This window comes from Manis pentadactyla, chromosome 8 (genome assembly GCF_030020395.1).
Source record: "Manis pentadactyla isolate mManPen7 chromosome 8, mManPen7.hap1, whole genome shotgun sequence".
NCBI classification, from domain to species: Eukaryota; Metazoa; Chordata; class Mammalia; order Pholidota; family Manidae; genus Manis; species Manis pentadactyla.
In genome coordinates, this window is record NC_080026.1 from 111256878 (window position 1) to 111276644 (window position 19767).

Below are 19767 nucleotides of genomic sequence, written 5' to 3' on the forward strand. Positions count from 1 at the left end.
AGAGCTGCTTTTGGCGTCTGCCCTTCCCAAGCCAGGATGTGTAATATTCCTGGATATTCACAGCAAACATCTCTTTGTGCTTAAGCTGGATCAGGTTTCTTTCTGCCATTTGCAGGCTTTTAAATTATGTTTTGTTTTTTTATTGTCATTTGCAGCCTGATTAACATGGCTTAAGGAAGGGACTTCCTCTTCAGTAGGAAGGGTCTTCTCCTAGCAGCTCATACAACTGCCAGTTCAGAAGCTCTGGTTCATTATGGCCTAAAGGCTCTAAGACGGTGGCAGGTGAGCCCTCTCCAGAACAGGTCCTGGGTCTGCCTTTCATCCACTGAGTAGGACTGTTTTGTCTCATTCCACCAGCGAAGCTGGAAGGCTCTGACCTGGGTTTTCCCTGCCCAGCAGGCAGCTTGGCCTTCCACTACATCAGAGGCTGTAGGTACACCAAAGTGTCCCATCTAACACATTGGAACAAGCAACCAATAAACTACTCAAGGATTTAAAGTGTATTGAAAGAACCAAGCAGGGAATCAGGGCAAGAAACCATAACAGTTATTGTGCATTCTGGAGCTGCATCCGAGGGCAGGGTTCTTTATGACACTGGCTATATACTTAATCCTATGCAGTGGTGTTCCTTATAAACTTTTGGTGTACATGACCCTGCATTCTACCTGTATTCTCCACATACCATGGCTTACCTGTTCCTGTGTGTGATTTTCTCAGAGACCATTGATATATGTGATCCTGCGGGTAGTTGTCCAGAGACCATGGCTGTGTCTGGTTGTATGAGGTGGGGTCCCTTATAGAGCATAAGGATACCTAGTCCTATGGGAAGGTGTCCCTCAGCCACAGGTATCCCCAGGCTGTTGGTTAATGGCACTGCTTCTGCGGGCATGTTATCTCCAGAGACCATGGTCATACCTGGTCCTGACCAGCACAACTTCCCTATTCTTAACAAGACTTCCTACGTGGGAACAGCCTCCCTTATTAAAAATAAACACCACTATAGAAGAGTGCCAACTAATAAAGGTAGAAGGAATCATAGAATTAGAAACTTCACCATTTTGTAACCACTGTAGTCATAATTGATTCAGGCAAAATCATCAAGAGATGATACTAAAATCACTAGATAAAAGATGCTTAGAGAACAGGATATTTCCAGTCTTAAATCCTGCATGTCACACATAGATAATATATTATTCATAAAGAGCAAAGGGAACCTTTACAATGGAGAAATTTGGATGATGCCACCTAAAAATGATCAAATTTATCACTACCAATAATGGGAGAAACTGGTATGTGCCTCCTGATATGATACACTGAGACTGAAACATCACCTATGTGGTATCCCTGCCCCAAATGTTTAGCCTGAATATAATCATGAACAAACAGTTCATTAAATTCTAGGGAGGAATATTCTGCTGCCAAACTGACGAATTCATGTAAAACAAACAAACAAAAAGTTTCAGAATAAAGGAGATTAAAAAGACAAAATGGAAGACCTTGGATTGGAGTGGGGGTGCGGGCAGTTATAAAGAACACCATTGGTACCACCGAGGGGTCTTGAATATGAACTCATACATTAGGCAAATTTTTAATTCCCTAGAAGTGATCATTGCACTGTGCAGTACAGATGAATGTCCTTGCTCTTAAAAGATAACTGCTGATATATTTAGGGGTGAAGTGTCAGTTATGTCAGCAACTAACATACAAGTGTTTCAGAAAAAGAAAGGGAGAGAGAAACAAAATGTAGGAAATAGATACAAATTGGTCATCAGTGTCAGGGAATATGAGTGTTTATTGCCACAGTGAACTTTTCTGTAGGTTTAAAATTGTTCAAAATAAAAAGCTGGAGAAAAGAAACAAAGACAAATATAACTCCTAATGAAATAATAGATCTAGTCAATGATAGTAAATGAGTGTTAATACCATTAAACATAAAGCTGATAGAGGGAAAAAAGCTGAAGGGGAGCTTTATAATGGATAGATCTGGCTGTCAGCAACTGAACCCATTGATTAATCTTAATTTTATTAAAAAAAAGATGATGAGAAATTATGTGGTCCTGATGTGATGCAATAGAAAGTTCTCACCATGTGTAAAGTATTCTTGCCAAGAAGTCTAACCTGAAGCCAAGCAGCTCTAGACTCTACCAATTTAAAGGGACAAAGAAACATGTTACATGATACGACACGGATGCTGTCAGCAAAATCCAGAATGAAGGCAGTTCCACAGGACAAGTGGCCCACAATTTTTTCAATAAATAAATTGCAAGAAAAAAAAAGGAAGAAAGTGCAACTTGTGGGATGAAAGAAATTTAAGAGCCACATCAACCACAAAATTTCAGGGAAATTTCAATACTGAATGGATATTTGATGAGAGTAAGGAATTACAGTTAATTTTTATTTAGGTGAGATAATGGTGTTGTAGTTATGTTAAAAGAGTCCTTAACTTTTAGAAATGCATATTAAAATATTTGAGTGAACTGATTTGATGTCTGTGATTTGCTTCCAAATAATCCTGGGGAAGGAAGTAAAGGTTATATAAGACCTAAGATTGACTATGTGTTGATAGTTGTTGAAACTAGGTGATAGGTAAATGGATTTTTTTAAAATGTATTTAAATCTCTAGAATAAGGTTTAACAAATAATTAAACCCAAACCACTCCAATATTTTCTCATTATAGGCTCTTCAGTGTTAGAAAAAACAGCTATCCCCTCACAAGTAGGGCACAGATATGGCCAGAGAGAGAAGTCCAAGCTCAAGACTCAGGGCGCTCCTGGGGGTCCATACCTTCTCTTAAATGGAGCACTGCTTACTCTGGGTGGCTCTGTCTTGTGTATTTTTTAAGCAGGCTTGTTCCCTGTTGGGTGGGAGAAACAAAATAATACATCTGGGAAGCTCCCTGCCCCAACCTAGGCTAAGGAATGAGGTTTGCAAAGGCTAGTGGGTTGGACCCAGGGCAAAGGAAGGAGGTGAAATGAGATGTCTCTTTTTGTGAGCCTTTGTTGAGGTCTGAGATCAGAGATCAGGGACAGGGCTGGAGGGCTGGAGGCATCCCTCAAGCAGGTGTGCTCTGCTGACACATAATGGGCCTCAAGAGCGGGCTCTCCTGGCCTCCTTCCCTCTCGGTGCTCCAGGTCTTGTCTGGGATGGAGACACAGGTCCTGACCACTCATCTCTCTCCACTCATCCCTTGGCCCGTCTCCATCCCACCCATTCTTCTTTCCTTTCCATATAATTCTCGGGCCCATTTTCATTCCCTCCCTCCTCAAGCCCCCTCCTCATCTCTGTTCTCCATTCCCTGTCCTCCACCCTACCAGATACCTCAGCTCAGGGTCCAAGAGAAGGACAGCTTTTATTGTGGCTTGTAAAATTCTATTATATCTGTATTCAAAACCTAGCAGCTGAGGAACACTGGTAATAAGCATGATATTAAGCGTGTAAATACACTTCCACTCCAGGGCCTCCAAGGGGCAGGGGCCAGATTCTCAGCCTGGGTGTCTCCCCTGCATGTAAGTCTCTTCCCACCTGGCCCCACCCCAGGCTTGGCCTTCATACCAAGGCCTAAGCCTCCTCCAGTCTCCAACCACCAGCGTCCTGCAAAAGCCAGACTCTTGGAGAAAGGGGGCGGAGGAGAGGGCCGAAGAAAAAAAACATTAGGAAAAAAACTCCCACCCAGAGAGCATTCTTTCTGCAGCACTCAGGAAAAAGGATGTCTCACAGGGGACGGGAAGGCGAAATTTTTTCACATCCAAATGGATTGCAATTTCCCTCCATTTAGCACCTGAAGGTAATTAGCTCGAAGAGACTGCCGAGTGCGAAACACGTTCACGGAACATTAACTCTCACACATTCTCCAGTTGCAGGGAATTAATAGGAAAGATTAAAGTTTAAAGAGAGCAAAATGCCATTACCTCGCCAGCCACCTCTCTCCGCGGCAGTATCCAGCCCCCGAAAACCTTCGGCCAGTGCTTGGGCCGGGGCTCAGGTCTCAGCCTCCAGTCCTACTGACTGGGGCATCTGGGTGTGCCCCATGAAGAGAGCTAGCATGAGCTGCTGTGCACGCACGTGTGCAAAACAGGGCAGCTCTGACCCTTCACAAGGCCAAAGCAGCCCCCTTCCCATCACTGTGCAGTTTGGGATGGACAGGGACAGGTACGTTCTCTTGCAGGCTGACACCTGGCATTGGTGTGTGTCGAGGCCCTGGGTATGTGGGTAGGGGGTGAAGTAGGAAGGGTACTTAGCATGGGTGTGCCCTCCAGTTTGGGCCTAGAGGGCAAGATCTACCACTTGGCTGGCAATAGACAGATGGAGGGTATCCCTCCCTACCCTGGGGGTGCATAGAGCCACGGGGGTGAGGTGATGGAGGGCGTTGTCTCCACTTGTGTGAGGCCGGTGGGACCCACAAACATACACACGCACACACAAAGTCTCCCACTGTCACACACAGCCAACACTTATCACTCTGTTTTTTTCAAAGTTTACATAGTCTTCAAATTCTAAAGCTTTTTGTGTTGCTTCAGTATTTTAGGAAAAGATGAAAGACAGAGAGGGAGACAGAGAAAGAGAGAGAGTGGGGGAGAGAGAGAGAGTGAGGGAGAGAGAGGGGCAGAGGCAGGCAGGAGAGAGAGAGCGCGAGATGAAATTGAGACATGGAAGAATTTATTGCCCAGAAAATTCCATTCTGCTATCTGATTCAAAAAGTCCAGTCCCCCCAGCTTCGGAAAATCTATTTTCCACATTTTAATACCCTGCAGAACAGTCCTCATAACTCATCCGAGTGTGTTAAGCACAGTTTTATTAGATCTGAAACAAATTTTGGTGGGGAGATACTATAGGTCATTAACCATGGAGTAATTTTATCCTTGTTTCCCTAATGATGCCATAATGGCGAGCGAATTTCTTAACTAAAGACCAAAGAACATTTTGAAGGTCAGTTTCATCTGTGAGCTCCTTCAAGCGCTTCTCAGAGAAGATTGGAAAACTCGCCGATTTTTTGAAGAGTCATTAATAATGTGAAAGCTGAAAGCACCCTCCATTTGCGTTCCTGCTTTTTACCTTTTAATTTTATATCGTCCCCGCTCAGAGCCCTGCTCCCACTCCCTCACCCTCCTCTGGACCTCCCACCTGTCTACCCACCCCACGCAGGGAACAAGGCTGCCCAGTTCCAGGTACCAGGCTAGCTGTGAGGGGCAACAGCGGCTGCAGTCAGGGAGGCCAAGGAGCTGGAGAGGCCAGAGATGCCTCTGTGGCCAGGGCACCCCACTAAGATGAGGGGCCTTTCCTACAGACCCAGAGGGTGGTGCACTGTGTGAGGGTATTGTTATAGGCATGGTATACATGTGCGTGTGTGCATGTGTGCAGATATGTGACATTGGGGACTAAGGTCTCTGGATTGCATGTTGGCTGTGCACACATGCTGGGGACCAATGGGGGCTTAGTAGTTTCTCCAAGAGGGTGCCCCTATTGGAAGTAGGCTGGGAAAGGGGACAGAAAACCAACACTGGGCCCAGTGGCCTGGCCAGTAGGTTAGTCAGGGGGCTGGTGGTCAGTTGGCTGGGAGAGGGGCATCCCCCAGCAGAGATGGACAACGTGTGGAGTGCATGGGACAAATATAGCACTTTGTGAGTCCTGCCTGCATGTGTGTGAACATGAGCATGTATGTCCTGGGGGTGGTGAGGTCATCAAGGCAAGAGGCCCAAGGCCCCTCCTCACTAGTGCGTATCTAATCACTAGAGACCGTGACTGTTGTCTGCCTAGCCCTCACTCCCTGGTCCACTCACGCTCTCTTGGTCCCCAGGCCTGGAGCTCCTCACTTGTCCACTTTACTTGCCTCCCATTCCCCAACCCCTGAGGGCTCCTTGGACCCCCCCTAGTCCCAACCCTGCCCCCCTGAACTCCCACCCCCCACCTCCTGATGGCTGTCATTGCAGGGTGCCTGGCCAGGAGCCAAGGTGGGACAGCGTTTCCGTGTGTGTGCAGGTTTGGGGAGGAGGGGGTGGGGTGGTGACACTCCGTGCTCCCAGATGTGGTGGCAGCGATAATTCCAATTTTATGCCTTTGTTATGGCTTTAATCACTTTCTTTATGCGTTTTGTTCCAGCGATCAGGGAGAGACACCTGATAGGCAAAGAGGATACCAGGGGAACCATTTTTATTTGGAATGTGGTGAGAAGTCTAATTAGAATCTGAATTCTGCTGAGCCTTGAAATGGCCAGCACTTTATCCTGATCGCCTTAGATATTGTTTCGAGTCAATCATCTGTCATGGTGCGGCAGGAGAGCCTCTCCCTTCACACCACACTCCCTCCCACTGCAGGCCCAGCCAGGGCACACTGAGGGGAGGGGAGGCTCAGGGCTTCCACCCTCAAGGGGTGTGTGCCCCCTCCTTAGCGGGGGCCCTCCCTTGGTGAGGTCTGTCTTTGCTGGGATATTGAGTTTTAGCTCTTGGGGGAATAGGAGCTGTGAAAAGAGGGTGCTGAGGGGCCTGAATTAGACTTAGGATATATTGGGGTGAAGCCAAGCTAGTCTGGGGCACCTCTAAGAGCTCCCTGCACACTGACCACCTCTCCATCAGTGGCCCACAAGGACTGTCATCTCTTCATTGTCCCCTGGACGTGTTGTTTCTTCCCACCTGCTCACGGTGCCTCACACTCCCATTGCTAACCCCTCCCTGACCCAGCCTTCGCCCTCATAGCTGCATTTCTCTGGACTCTCCTCCCCGCAGTCCTGCCACAGGAATGCTGCTCCTGTTTGTATTTCCTGTTCAGGACTTCTGCTACCTGTCAGACCCCAGATTGGCTCCACCTCCTTCCAAAGCCTTCCCTGGCTACCTGAACCCATAGAGAGTGAGCCCCTGAGAGGTGGACAAATACAGCACGGGCCCCTCCTGCCATGGCCATGCTAACCACAGGCACTCATTCGGACCAGATCTCCTGTCCATTTATCCTTCTCCTGCCTTAAATGGTTTCCAATTGTCCTCTCTCCTTTTCTTTAACTGCTTTGGTCCCTGTGCTTGTGTGTATGTGTGTGTGTGTGTGTGTGTGTGTGTGTGTGTGTGTGTGTGTCCTAAATCTGCTCAAACCCTCTTAAAGCAGGCAAAATTTAAGTAGAAATAAATATTATTCTTAATGACAATTTCATCTCCCCAACCACATGGAGAGCTCCCCAAAGTCTGACCACTTCCTCCCCATCTCCTGCCTCTTGTGCTGTGAGTACACAGGACCTGGCACAGAACGGGACACTGCCCATCACCTCCAGAAGTCAGACCCACTGAGCCTCTGGCTCCTGCTTCCCCTCCTGCCTCCCCCTGCACCCCTACCTCCTGTGTGGTACATGTGGGCTTTGTTGGGGGGTGACTAGTATCCCAAGGAAGAGCTGCTTTCTGGCAGGGAGGAGAATGTGCTCTGACAGGAATGGCTCCGTGGGAGACAGCCTAGATGGTCGGTGACTCATTGGAGGGTCAGGGACCCACATGTGGTCGATGTGAGTCCTCCTCAGATGGACGGGGCACTTTGTGCCCCCCTGGCCAGTTAGTGTGCTCCATAAAGAAGAGTGTCTTCATTGATGGTCAGTGTCCCTGAGCCTCCTGGGTGGTTACTGCCCTCTAGACATTGTCCGCGTGGTGAGGATACCTTAAGGATGGTCCAAAGGGCAGTGTGGTCAGATGTCGCTATAAAAAGATACAGATGCAAATGGACCCCAGAATACCCTTCTCAACGTGCTCACCTCCCCATCCTTATCTGGACCTAACTTCAAAAGCAGTCGTGACCTCCTTTGTTTTGAATGGCCTCTTTCCCTGCCTACACCTTGGATCTCCCCAGTCCCTGAACTCTGGGTGGGGAGTGGGGACGGCACTGACCACAGTCCAGCAAATAGTGGGGCTTGTGGCCAGGAACTGGGGACTCTCTGGAGCACATTGCCAGGACTCTAGTCCTTTCTCCCTCCCAGGAGCCCTCAGGCAGAAGGCACAGCTGTATTGGTACCACACTGATGGATGGAGAGTGAAAAGATGTAGAGAGATAGCGGAAGAGGGTCCAGAACCAGGAGGGGTCGCTATTTACAGAAGAAGGCAGGACAGTGGCTGGAGGGACTTAAGAGCAAACTTTCCACAGGGAAATTATAATCTGCTATTAACCTCTAGGGATAAGTTAGCATATCAGGTGGGGAGTGTGTGTGTTTGCACGTGCACATGTACCTATGATGAGGCTCTGTGGGTGAGGGGCTCAGGCCCCTGCAGGGAAGCAGGACCCTGGCACTCTGGGTCTGCCCATGCAGAAGGGTGGCTCATTCTCCAGCTGCTGCTCCCCCAGCTACACGAGCTGGGATAGATGGAGCTCCCAGCCCAGGGAGCACATGTGCTGGGTGGGGGTGGGGGGTGGGAGGACAGAAATGCCAAAGCTGGTAAAGGCCTGGCCTCTTCCCATCTCATACACCCTCGAGGCACTGTCCTCTCTCTACATCCTGAGCTTGGCTGCAGAGGGGGTAGATGAAAAGGAGGAGAAACTGTTGGATAAAAAGAAATCTGAAAAAAAAAGTAAGTGAAATATTCAAACTGGAAAGTGATATTATAGAAACTGCAGCCCACGGCTCAGTGCATTCAAATTTATTCAAACTCGGCGCCTGACAGTGATGGATGCGACAGCTTTTCCCACAATATGGAGAAGGCGCGGGGGCATTTAGGACTGTGGGTCCCCTCTGGGAGGGTGGGGGCCCACACCACCTCCCCTGCCTTTCTCCTCCTAAATGGGAAGCAAGGTTCTGGGTCCTGCCCCCTCTGCTGTCCCAAGTCCCAGCCACTTCCTGTGTCCCACGGTTCTGAGGATCCTCGGGGGCCTGAGCATCACCAGCCCAAGAGCTTGGAATATGGCCCAGGACCGAGGAGCAGGCTGTGGACCAGGGAGCTCTCCAATGCTGAGGTAGAGGACGGCCAAGCCTGTCGGCCGGACGACCAGACAAAGGTGTCATCTACATCACAGGGAGAAAAGCACGGTTGTATGGTTTGCAGGCAAATAATACAGCAGCAACCGAACAAGCCTTAAGTGTGTTGTCTGAGGGTCTCAGGGATCCCGAGTCAGCCTCACTGATACCCCTTTCCCTCTCCACTGATTCCCACTTTTGCTCCATCCAGGAGTAGGACAAGAGGTCCTCTGGGGGAACCTCAAGTCTGGGAGCTGGTCTGAGCCATGGGTAGGCGATGGAGTGCCCCTGAATGCTATGTCCTGGAGTATTCCCTGCTCCCAGGAACACCTGCTAGCCTCCACTCCACCAACACCTCCCAAAAGGTTGCACAGGGCCTCCTGTCCAGCCTCCTGACCAACACACCCCACTTCTGATTCTCAGGCCCCATCCCATGAGAACCTTTGGAATACTGGTCACTCCAGAAACTGCCCTGTCCATTGCACTTGCCTGCTTTGCACATGTCCCTAACACTCCTCTGTCTCTTTCACTTCCTGCATACTCCCCTAAATGCAACTACAAGCTTCTGCTCTTCATTATTCTTCCTTATTGTGTCTTAGGAGAGCTCAACCAACTGAGGAACTTCCAGCTCTCACCTCCCTGCAGGTAATGGACATGTTGACCTCTAATTCTAAGCTTCTCTTGAGATCCAAGCCCACCATCCAGGCAGATCAAGGATGATTAGTAAAAAACAAGGTTGCATGTCTCTCCTAGAGTCAGCAATGTGTGACTCCCTACTTTGTTAATAGATCTGTCACCCACACATTTACCCTCTAGTCCTTCTCCCACCCTCATCTCATTTCTACCTTCAAACGGTTTATAAAATCAGATACTTCCTGCTGTCTTTTGCACACCTTTGACTTATTATCACCACTGCCCCCAGAAAGGCCCTTATTACAGCTCTCCTGAGTCTCTTCAGACAAACTCTTATTGAGCACTGACCATGCACCAGTCACCAGGTGAGGCATCTTCCTCTGAGCGGGGCTTTCTGCCTTTAAGTTCCACATCTCCAATTGTTCTGCACACTGCTGCCAGATTAATTTTCCTAAAGCACAGCTCTGATCATGTCACTCCCCTGCTCAAAAACCCTCAATGGTTCCCCATTGCCTACTAAATAAAGTACAAACTCCTTACTCTGATGTTCATGGCCTTTTGTGATCTGGCCCCTTATCTACCCCTCTCTCCAAGCCTTCCCATTCCTCTCCTTCATGCTCACATTTGCCAAACAAATTGGATGCTCAGTGGTTCTCCTGCACACTCTCCACCTAACAATTTCCCACCTCTGTGTACTGTTGGTGCTCTTCCTCAGCTTGGATGCCATCCTCCTGAAATGGCATCAGGTCTGCTGCAGCAACTCATCTCTGCCTGTCCTCTGAAGACACCATTCAAGTAAAGCCATCTTCTGAATGGGCCCTGAAAAATGCTTAGCAAGGTGTCTCAGGCATGTCTGGGCACAGAGTTGGGCAAGCTGGGCACAGGGATAGGCATGCTGGGTACGGGAATAGGCATGCTGGACACAGGGTTGGGCATGCTGGGCACGGGGATGGACATGCTTGGGCACAGGGATAGGCATGCTGGGTACGGGAATGGGCATGCTGGGCATGGGGATGGGCATGCTGATTGGGGGGGTGAGCCCTTCCTCCAATAATTTTTATTATTATCATTATTCCCCACCACCACCTGCAGAAGTAGGTTCTCTTCCTTTTGAACCTTTTAGTCCTCTCTACAGCTTTCCTGGCTCCTATCACAGCTTTCCTGATTCTCTTCTTACTAGTATGCTTGCCCTACAGCTGTCCTGGACTATAAACTCTTTAAGAGTCAGGACTAAGTAATGTTCATTTGTGTCCCCCTAAGCCCCTAGCCCAGGAGACTCAGCAAACACTTGTTGAAAAATGAATGAATGAGTGAATGAATGAATGAACAAATGAACCAATACAGCAAAACTGGACATGACTGTGTGACAGAGATGTGGCTCTTCTGAGACTCCTGTTCTGGTTAGTGACCACCTAGGAATTTTTTGTCAGTACTCTTGACATGTGTCTGGGTGATCTGGGTGTGCAGGATATACGACAGGGGTGGCTTCCCTCCAGAGTGAGAGGGGAGTGTGGTAGAGTTCGGCCCTCCCAACTCATCAGTCAAAGGGCACTTGCTGACAGCTCCTGAGAACCAGCTCTGGGCTCTCCTGGGGTTGGGGGTCAAGTGGGGGATGAGACCTGCTCTCTGGGGGTTCACAGTCTAGTTGCTCCTTCACTCCTCCTGTGACTCTCAGACCCAGGGAACTCGAAGGGCACCTTCAGACCAGGACTGCAGACCAGGAAGGGCACACTGATGGGTGGGGCAAGCCCTGTCCTCCAAGTTGCCCTGAAACACTACTTGATCCAGAAGTGGCCCTTTACGCTTTTGGTGTACAGCTTACTGCTCCATCCAGAATGGAGCTCCCCTGGGAGGTCCACCACCTTCTGCAGAATTCCAGGCTACACAGTCCAGAAAGCTTAAGGCTGCTGAATGGATGGGTGGGTGGAGGCAGTGAATAGTTGATGAAATAAGCCAGTAAATGAGCAACTAACTAAACATATGGATGAACAAAGTGCTGGACAGATTGGCATAAATCATACTAGTCAGCATTTATTGAGCATCTACTGTGTACCAGGCCCTGTGCTAAATCCTTCACCTGCCCTGACTCATTTAATCGTCCCTCCAGCCCTGGGAGTTGGAACTGTTATTATACCACTGCAGGTCCTCAGGGGAACTAGTTGAAATCACCCAGTTTATCAGTGACCGCCTCGGTTCCCTGGCCTAAACTCCCCGCTGTTCCTGAGTGGCCTGCTGCAGAGGTATCTCCTCCCCAAGCAAACACCAGCCCCCTGGGGACTGGGGGTAGGATAAGCGGACTCCGGGGGAGGAGGGTCACAGATGGGCGGCGCGAATTGCAAGTCCCTATCCCTTCACACTCACTGACGGGAGAACCTCTGGGCTCCGGGTTTTCACTCCTTTTATTTCAGTCCCTCTTGGGGACAAGAGGAAGTTCAGAAGAGGCACAGCTGAGGAGCCTCTGTTTTCCAAAAGGAGTCTTCCCAGCCCCCTTCCACTTCTCCCTTTGAGAAGGGAGTGACAGCCTCTCTGGAAGGGTCCCAGCGCTGGGGGGCGCCCGTCCTGCCCGCCCCGTGCCCCCTCCCGCGCCGGTCCCTCCCCTCCCGGCCGGATACAAACAAGCGCGCTAAACTCCGGGAGATTTACAGCGGGCGGCTGGGCGGCGCGGGCCCTCGGCCGCCGGTGAGATATCTCCAAACAGCGCACTAACCACTTTCCATTTTATACCTCACCAGCTTTATAGCATCTTAAGGATTTCTGTGCACGGCTGGCTTCCCGCCCAGGGAAAAAACCCAGCCTTGTAAATAAATACTAAATATATATGAACAGAGACGACAGCGAGAGACGCGGAGGAGGGGACCGGGTGGGGGTACCGCGGGGTGGGGGTGGGGAGCAGCCCAGCCCCGGCGACTGCAGGGGAGGAGGGCAGGGATATATCGGGGTGTCCGATCCGAGACAAAGGCGACAGGGGAAAAGCAGTTGACAGGCAAAGTGAGGGAAACTGAGACAGCACCAGAGATGGAGGCAGAGAGGCAGAGATGGAAGCTGGATGGAAATGGAACGGAAGTGCCCCACCCAGGACATGTGTGTGTGTGTGTGTGTGTGTGTGTGTGTGTGTGCAGGGAGAACTCCCTCAAAGTTGAGAAAGAGAAGCATTTTCCACCCCTACCTCCACTCCTCCTCATGATTTCTGGAAAACTAGGACCCAGGGATGGGCTACCGGTCTGTGTGCGCATGTGTGTGTGTGGTGGTCTGTTTGCTGGGTGTGTGTCACGGTTATGTCATGATGTGCTCCAAGGGAAGAGTTTGTGGGTGTGTGAAAGCATATGTGTGTGCAGGGCTGTGTTTAGGGTGTTGCTGTGGGTGGCACTGTGCCAGCTGAGTGCTGGGGTGTTGGTTGGCGTTGGGCAGAACGTGTGTGGCGGGCCCAGGGCGTGTGTATGGGGTAGGATACGTCGGGGGTGAGGAGGCAGGTGAGTTCTGAGAGCACGTGCAGCTTTGGGATGGAGTTGTGGACGCTCAGCAAGGCATATGTGATCAGGTGTGTCTGGGTATCTTGGGTGGATGAGGGCCTGGGGGAAGATGAATAGTGGGCTGAGGTAGGCCAGGATGGGCCTTCAAAAGAACGTGTGCTGTATCTGAAAGCAAGTTTGTATATTAGGGCCTGTTGGGGGTGGGTTTTGAGGTGCTACCAGGTGGTCACGCCACCTCTTCCCCATCCTCCGACCCTGAGTCTTTCTAGAAGCTCTGGGACCTCCCTGCCATGGCACTGGGGAGAGGGTCCCTGTGCTAACTGCAGCCCGCATACCACCCAGGCCCCCAGCTCTGAGGGCTCCAGACAGAATTAGAGTCCAACCCGGGGGGCAGGAGGGAGCATCCTCTCCCGTCTCAGGGCACCCAGCGATCCCTTTTTGTTCCCCCCTTGTCTTTGATATTAAGTATTCAAACCTCATTTACATCCTTATTTTTCAATTTGCTGCCACAGTAGTTTAATTTATTCGATATAATTTCTTTTTCTGAGGGGACATTAATCATTGCCCTGTGCTTTTGGGCGCCTGTGGGATTTCGGCATGTATATATGTGTGTGTGCGCATGCATCTGTGGGGGGGGTGCGTGTCTGTGAGTGTGCACTGTGCCTACGCATGCTTGTGTCTGTATGTGAGGGAGGTGCAAGTTCATTAGGTATATGAGTGTGTGCATGAGAGAGAAAGAGGGTTCTCTGTGAGAGGCTTTATGAGTGTGAGAGAGCTGGTGGGGGAGCAGTTGTGGGACTGTGCACGAAATTGATCAGGCCCTCTGCTTCAGAGCCCTCCTGGCCCTGCCCGGATGTCAACAAGGAGGGAAGTGGGCAGTGTAATTGGGAGACAGGATACCTGGGACATGCCAACTCTGGGCTTCCTTGAGCTGAACAGCTGGGTTCAAGGCCTCCCCCACCCCCACCGGGGGGCCTCCTCAAGATGGGGTCCTTCTACTACCCCTTGCCAGTTTTCCTTTCTTGAGAGGGTGCCCTGATCAGTTGTAGCTAGAAATGTTCTAGAATCCGTGGTCTCTCAAGAAAGAGAGTGACCAAAGGAGGTGAGGCAGACTCAGAGAAAGGCAGGTAGAGAAGAGCACGGCAGGTCGCGGCTGGGGAGTATAAAAAGAGGGGGAAAGAAACATGGAGAATCCCGGGGAAAGGCACAGGAGAGAGGGAGAAGTGAGCAAGCCAGCAGAGTCTCAGCCCATAAAGCCCTTGGAATGGGAGGAAGGGGCGAGAGACTCCCGCCTCAGCCCTGCCCAGTCATGGCTCAGTGCAGAGTGATTGTGGGGGGGGTGGCGGTTTTCGTCCAGGAGCTGAGATGAGTGGAGTAACCTGGGAGGCTTGTTGGGAGAGAAGAGGCAAGAGCAAGATGTGAGGGGCAGAGAGAAAAGCCCTCCTGGGAATATAATTCAAGGGGATGACTCCAAGGAAAAGTTCTGAGGTTGTTCAAGGAACAAGAGAGAGGAAGGTCCTCAAGGACAGTTCGCCTTCCCACTCGAGCACATCTGGGCAAATCCTTGGTTTGCTGAGACCCTCTTTTGGCCCCTAGCCCTAGAAGCCTGTTTTCCTTCTCTGGCACATTCTCCCAGTCTCTTCTTCTCACTGAAGGGACTTAAAGGGAATGGGCCAGGAGCTGAGGGCAAGGCCCCTGCACACAGGCACTGTGCTGGGGTCATGCCTGTGACATCCCATTTTATCTTCATACCAACTCCTTGAGGTAAGAATCATCTCTCTGCTTCAGAGAGGAGGGAAGGAGAGGTCAGGGCTTGCCCAAAGCGCAGAGCCAGGATTTAAGTCACATCTGCTTGAAGCCAGGAGCTGAGACTGCCCCACTCCCCTCTACTGCCTTCTAGGGTCACATCCACCCCACCTCTCCTGTCCTTGCCGCTGCACAGGTACAATACACACTCCCACCCAAAACAAGATCTGGGACCCAGGGCCAAAGTGGGGAGGAGTCAAGAGAATGAGGGTGACCTGCTGAAGCTGTTCTCCTGGCTACCCCCGGCCATGAGGACATTGAGGCCCAGGGCCTGAGTGTCCCCTGGGGTCCTTTGGACCTTGAGCTCCTCACCCAGGGCGTAGGGTTTGTTTAAGGACTCCTGGAGGATGGAGGCCGAACCCACTCAGGCTCATGGGCAGGCTGGCTCTGCCCTGGGGCCGGCCTGGCTTCTGCTCCAAGGACCTGGATCAGTTTCAAGCCCAGTCTCAAACAGCTATGACCTGCCCATTTTAGCCTCAACCAAATAGTAGCCTGAGGCCCAGGGTTTAAGGGGAAGGAGTTTTTCTCTGAAATTCTGGAAAATAGACTGAAATTGGTCATGGGAACGACCTCAGCGTCTGAGGCTCCAAACACCCGACTATCTTGAAGACTACAGATTTAAACATTCCAGTACCAAATACCTGTGAATCCGAATGTCCCCTGACATCCAAGCATTTGTGTGCATAGGTCACAGGACACCAAGGAGCTGATGGCTGAGTGTTGAGGGTTGGAAGTCTGGGATGGAAGGGAGCAGGCGCCAGTCCAGCAGGCCAGCGTCAGCTTCCCCACTCCCTCCAGAGTCCTTGCAGTCCTCCCCACCCGGAGAGGACGCTACTCATCCCTCACCCTCCAGGAGCTTGGCCTGCTCATGGCACCCGGGCCCCCAGCTCAGACGCGTCACATAGAAACCATCGCCCACTCGGTCAGCGGTAACTTGGTGGTGGAGACAGGCGGTCTCTGGGCATGTGGGGAGGGAACAAGGGGACAGGCCTGGGGCCGAGGAGAAGGTAGTGCGTTCATTTGAATAATGGGCAAAATCAAATTAATTCTACATTAAATAGTTGTGAATAAAGGGTTGAAGTCAGCAGTTTCAAACTTGTTTTCCTTAATTACTTTCCGTGTTTAATGTCATTAAGAAGATTAAAAATTCATTAACAAGAGTACTAAAGTGGCAAATCAGGAAAGCGATCACTCCAGGTTAGAAACTCCGCTGAGGCCGCACAGTGAGTCTTCTGCAGGGGGGCATGGGTGGGGGTGGGGGCCTGAGAGGACTGGGGACAGACACACTCACACACACACTGATACGCAGCAACAACATAAACACACATCCATAACAACAGTGGGCATCCACAGGGCCCACACATGCTCAGACATTTTCCACTCATCCATACCCAGGACTTTATGCAGAGACAGTGTATACGGGTCTGTAGCTAATTGTGCTCCAACTTCAAAACCACCTCTTCTAAGAAAGAGAATCAAAGATCAAACTTTTCTGACAGGCAATATATGGCCACAGGAATCAGTGTCAGCCCGGTGGTCTCCGGAGCTCACTTTCCTGTCTGCTGGTCCCCTGTCTCTCCCTGTCTCCTCTCCCCTCGGCTCCCACACTAAAGGGCTCTCTCAGGGCAAACCCGATCAGTTTCCTGGGAGGAGCTGCTGTCTTTGAGGCTTAATTATCCTGGAAAAGGATCCCTTTTGTCTCCTTGGCTGGTTGGGGGTGGAGGAGGGGCTGAAGGGTGGGGAGGAGTCGTGTTTCCTCTGGGCCGAGGGGGCAGGGAGACCAAGGGGAGCCTGGCCAGGGGGAGGTAGGGCAGAAACCCCTGGGGGAGCGGGGCCCAAGTGTCTGGTGTTCACACCAAACCCTGGCCCAGTCACCCACCCCTGACACCTCACCCTCTCACCACGCCTTAGTGGGCAGATCTCCTTCCTCACAAACCCCAGGCCTTCCCACCTTTCACCAGGAAGGACCCTCCCTGGATCAGGAGGTTCTTCCCTATGGCTATCACAGTCTCTCTGAGTGAATTTCTATCTTTTTCTCCAGGCCCCAAGCTCAGGAACAGGTCCCTGAGGGGGTTTAGGCCACTTGGGATGCATCTGTGCCTGTGTCTATGGTATGTGCCGCGAGGGGGGGGGAGCTGTGTTGGAGATTGTGTGTATGAATGTGTGTGTCCCTGGCTGTGTGAAGAGAACCATAGTCTCAGCTGGGGAGCACCACGTTAATCATAAACAAATGCAACTGGACAAGCCCGTGAGAGTCCTTTGGAATGAATGGAATGAATTCCCTCTCATTTTATAGGCGGGAGACCCAAACTCTAAAAAGATGAAGTTCCACTCCTGGAAATAAACTCAAGAGCAATGATGACATAGGCCCCCACACAAACGTGGGTAAGCCACGATCACACCAATATTATTCATAATGGCCCCAAAGTGGAAATAACCCAAATGTCCATCACCTGGTGAAATCATAAATAAAATGTGGTATATCTACACAACTGAATATTATTTGGCCATATAAAGGAACGAAGTACTGATTGATGCGACAACAGGAATGCATACTGAAACCACTGAGTTAAGTGAAAGAAAGCAGTCACACAAAAGAGCATGCAGTCTTTGGGACCCTTTATACGAAATGTCCAGTATAAGCAAAATGCAGAGAAACAAAATAGGTTAGAAGTTGCTTAGGTCAGAGGCAGGGGTGAGAGTGTTGAGGGAAAACAGGAGTGATGCTAATGGGTGTGGGGTTTGAGGGGAGATGACTTATATGTTTTATGGTGATGGTTATACACTTTAAATAGATGGATTGTGTGGTAAATGAAATATATCTTGAAAAAGCTGTTATTAAAAAAAAGGGACACGACTCACTCAGAATCTCCCAGCAAGCAGGAGTTGGCGCTGCTCCTAGAACTTGGTCCCTTGACCCTAAACTCAGTGCTCCTTCTACAGGCTCGAAATGCCTCAGAAATCTTGCCATGAAGACTTCAAAGCCAAATCCTATGAGAGTGTGGGTGTCCACACAGCATTCTGGCTTTTCTGAAGAGCTATTAAGTTTCTGTGTGTGACAGTGCCTGCTGTTATGTGTGTGTGCATATAGAATTGTGGTCTCACACTCTGTGTGTCTCTGCACATCTGAATCTAAGTTCATAAATCTCTCTATTGTGTCTCGTTTCTGCCTAGACACCTTTGCTCACTGGCTGGGCTCTGGGTGGTTGTCTGCATTGTAGGTATATGTGGGCAGGCCCATGTCTCACAATGTCAGTGCATGTGAGACCATGGGACTTCACGGAAGTGTGTGTTCATGTGTTGATGCGTGCCAGTGTTTCTGCCTGTGTGATGTGTCTCCGTGGGAGCCCATGGATTTCTTTATGTGTCAGTTAATATGTCTGAGTTCATGTGCCTTCCCCTCTAGGTCTCTGCCTGTGGTATGCACTGGGGCGTCTCTGTACATGTCCGTCTGTATGTCGATGCTCTGGTGTCCACACAGGTCTATCTATGGACAGTTGCATCTATGTAGCAGGGCCCATGGGCCTGTCCATCTGAATCTGGGTGTCTGGACCCCTCCTCCAGGCATCAGCCCCAGAAGGTGCCTGCCTCCCCACCCCCGCCTCTGACAGCCGTGGAGAGAGCATCACAGTAAATTCATGGCAGCCCGGCTGGGAAACAGGCGGCTGCAATGGAAAGGAAGCATGGATTTGCATATTGAATTAAAATTAAGAGCTAATTATGCAAATAAATTATGACATTTGGCAGGAGAATTTGCTTCAAGATCATTTATTACGTTCTTTTTATAACAGTGTGAGCATTTAACGGTCAAAGACAATATTTTAAGGGAAAATTAACGCAAGATTATTAACCTAAAAACAATTCCACATTAATGAGATGGTGAGCTGGTCCCCCCCACACACCTGGGCAGGTCTATGCCTAGACTGGGAAGACCTTTTTCTCCTCCTCTTCTTCTTTCCCTGAGTCTCAGAGGGGTGGGCTGGGGAGAGGTCTGAGAAGGGAGAGGGAGCGTGGGGTTCTCATCTTCTTGGATGGGAGGTCCTGCTGAGCGGAAGCTCCCACCTGCCATCAGAGCCCTGGGCTGAGCTTAAGAGGCCACACAGAGGATGAGCTAAGCCCCACTCCCAGAGGCCCCTGGTCTGATTAAAAACATTGTCCCAACCTTGGGGAGCCCCTGTTCTAAGGAGGAAAACAGGCCCCACAGTAGAAATGACTCTGTAAATGCCAATTTGATGGACCTGGAAAGTAGGGTTTAAACAGCCTGGTTGTACCTCACCTCTAACAGCTTCCAGCCCCTCCTGCTTCTAGGCCACAGAGCCCCAGACTCCCTGGGGTCCCCTGGCTGTCAGTGCTTCAAAGCTGTGAGCTCTACATCCTCTGGGTCCCCTTGCCTTGATTTTCCCTATGACTGTAATCTGTCAGCCTCCCTTTCCTTTTCGGGGGGCTCTAATCTGGATGGGGAATGAACCCCAAAGGAAGTGGATGATGTCCTCCACGGGTCCTGTGTGTTGCGGGAGATTGGAGCTGGCGGGTGGCATCTGCCCCACCTCTCCTCTGCCAGCACTGTGGTGTGCAGGCTCATTTAGGTCAGACCTTTGTCCTCAGGGTGGACCCCAGGGGAAAGGAGCCCAATGTCTTCCCATGGCCCCCTCTGCTGGCTGAAAGCCTTGGGTTTCCAGAGGCTTGGATGTAAGCATGTTCCCTTGGAGGTGAGATGCTGTTACCTGTCACCGCTCAATGCCAGTATTGGGTTCCTCCTGGAGTGGCCATAGGGAGGGATGTCATTCCTCCTGCTAAATTACATCCCAGGCCCAGCATTTCACTTGAGTTGTGCAAAACTGCTGTGGGCCAGGGGCCAGGTATCACTGGGGCAGAGCAGGGTGGCAGAAAAGGCTATGGCTTTAGATCCTTTGACTCTGGGGTCCTGAGGTTATATCCTTTCTCTG

The 19767-nt window shown here is 50.6% G+C and overlaps 2 long non-coding RNA genes across 2 annotated transcripts in view; both read left to right on the forward strand.

Moving 5' to 3' along the window:
* The window catches only part of LOC118919153 (uncharacterized), a 33109-nt gene extending 23552 nt beyond the window's left edge, over window positions 1-9557 (forward strand). Inside the window, exon 3 of the long non-coding RNA XR_005027383.2 lies at window positions 9512-9557. This is a non-coding gene — a long non-coding RNA (uncharacterized LOC118919153). The remainder of the gene's footprint in view (window positions 1-9511) is intronic.
* A 3579-nt stretch (window positions 9558-13136) lies between these two features.
* On the forward strand, window positions 13137-18565 carry LOC118919147 (uncharacterized). Its single transcript, XR_005027380.2, has 3 exons — window positions 13137-15743; window positions 17118-17206; window positions 18303-18565. It is a non-coding gene; the product is annotated as an uncharacterized LOC118919147 (long non-coding RNA).
* Window positions 18566-19767: the final 1202 nt, after the last annotated feature.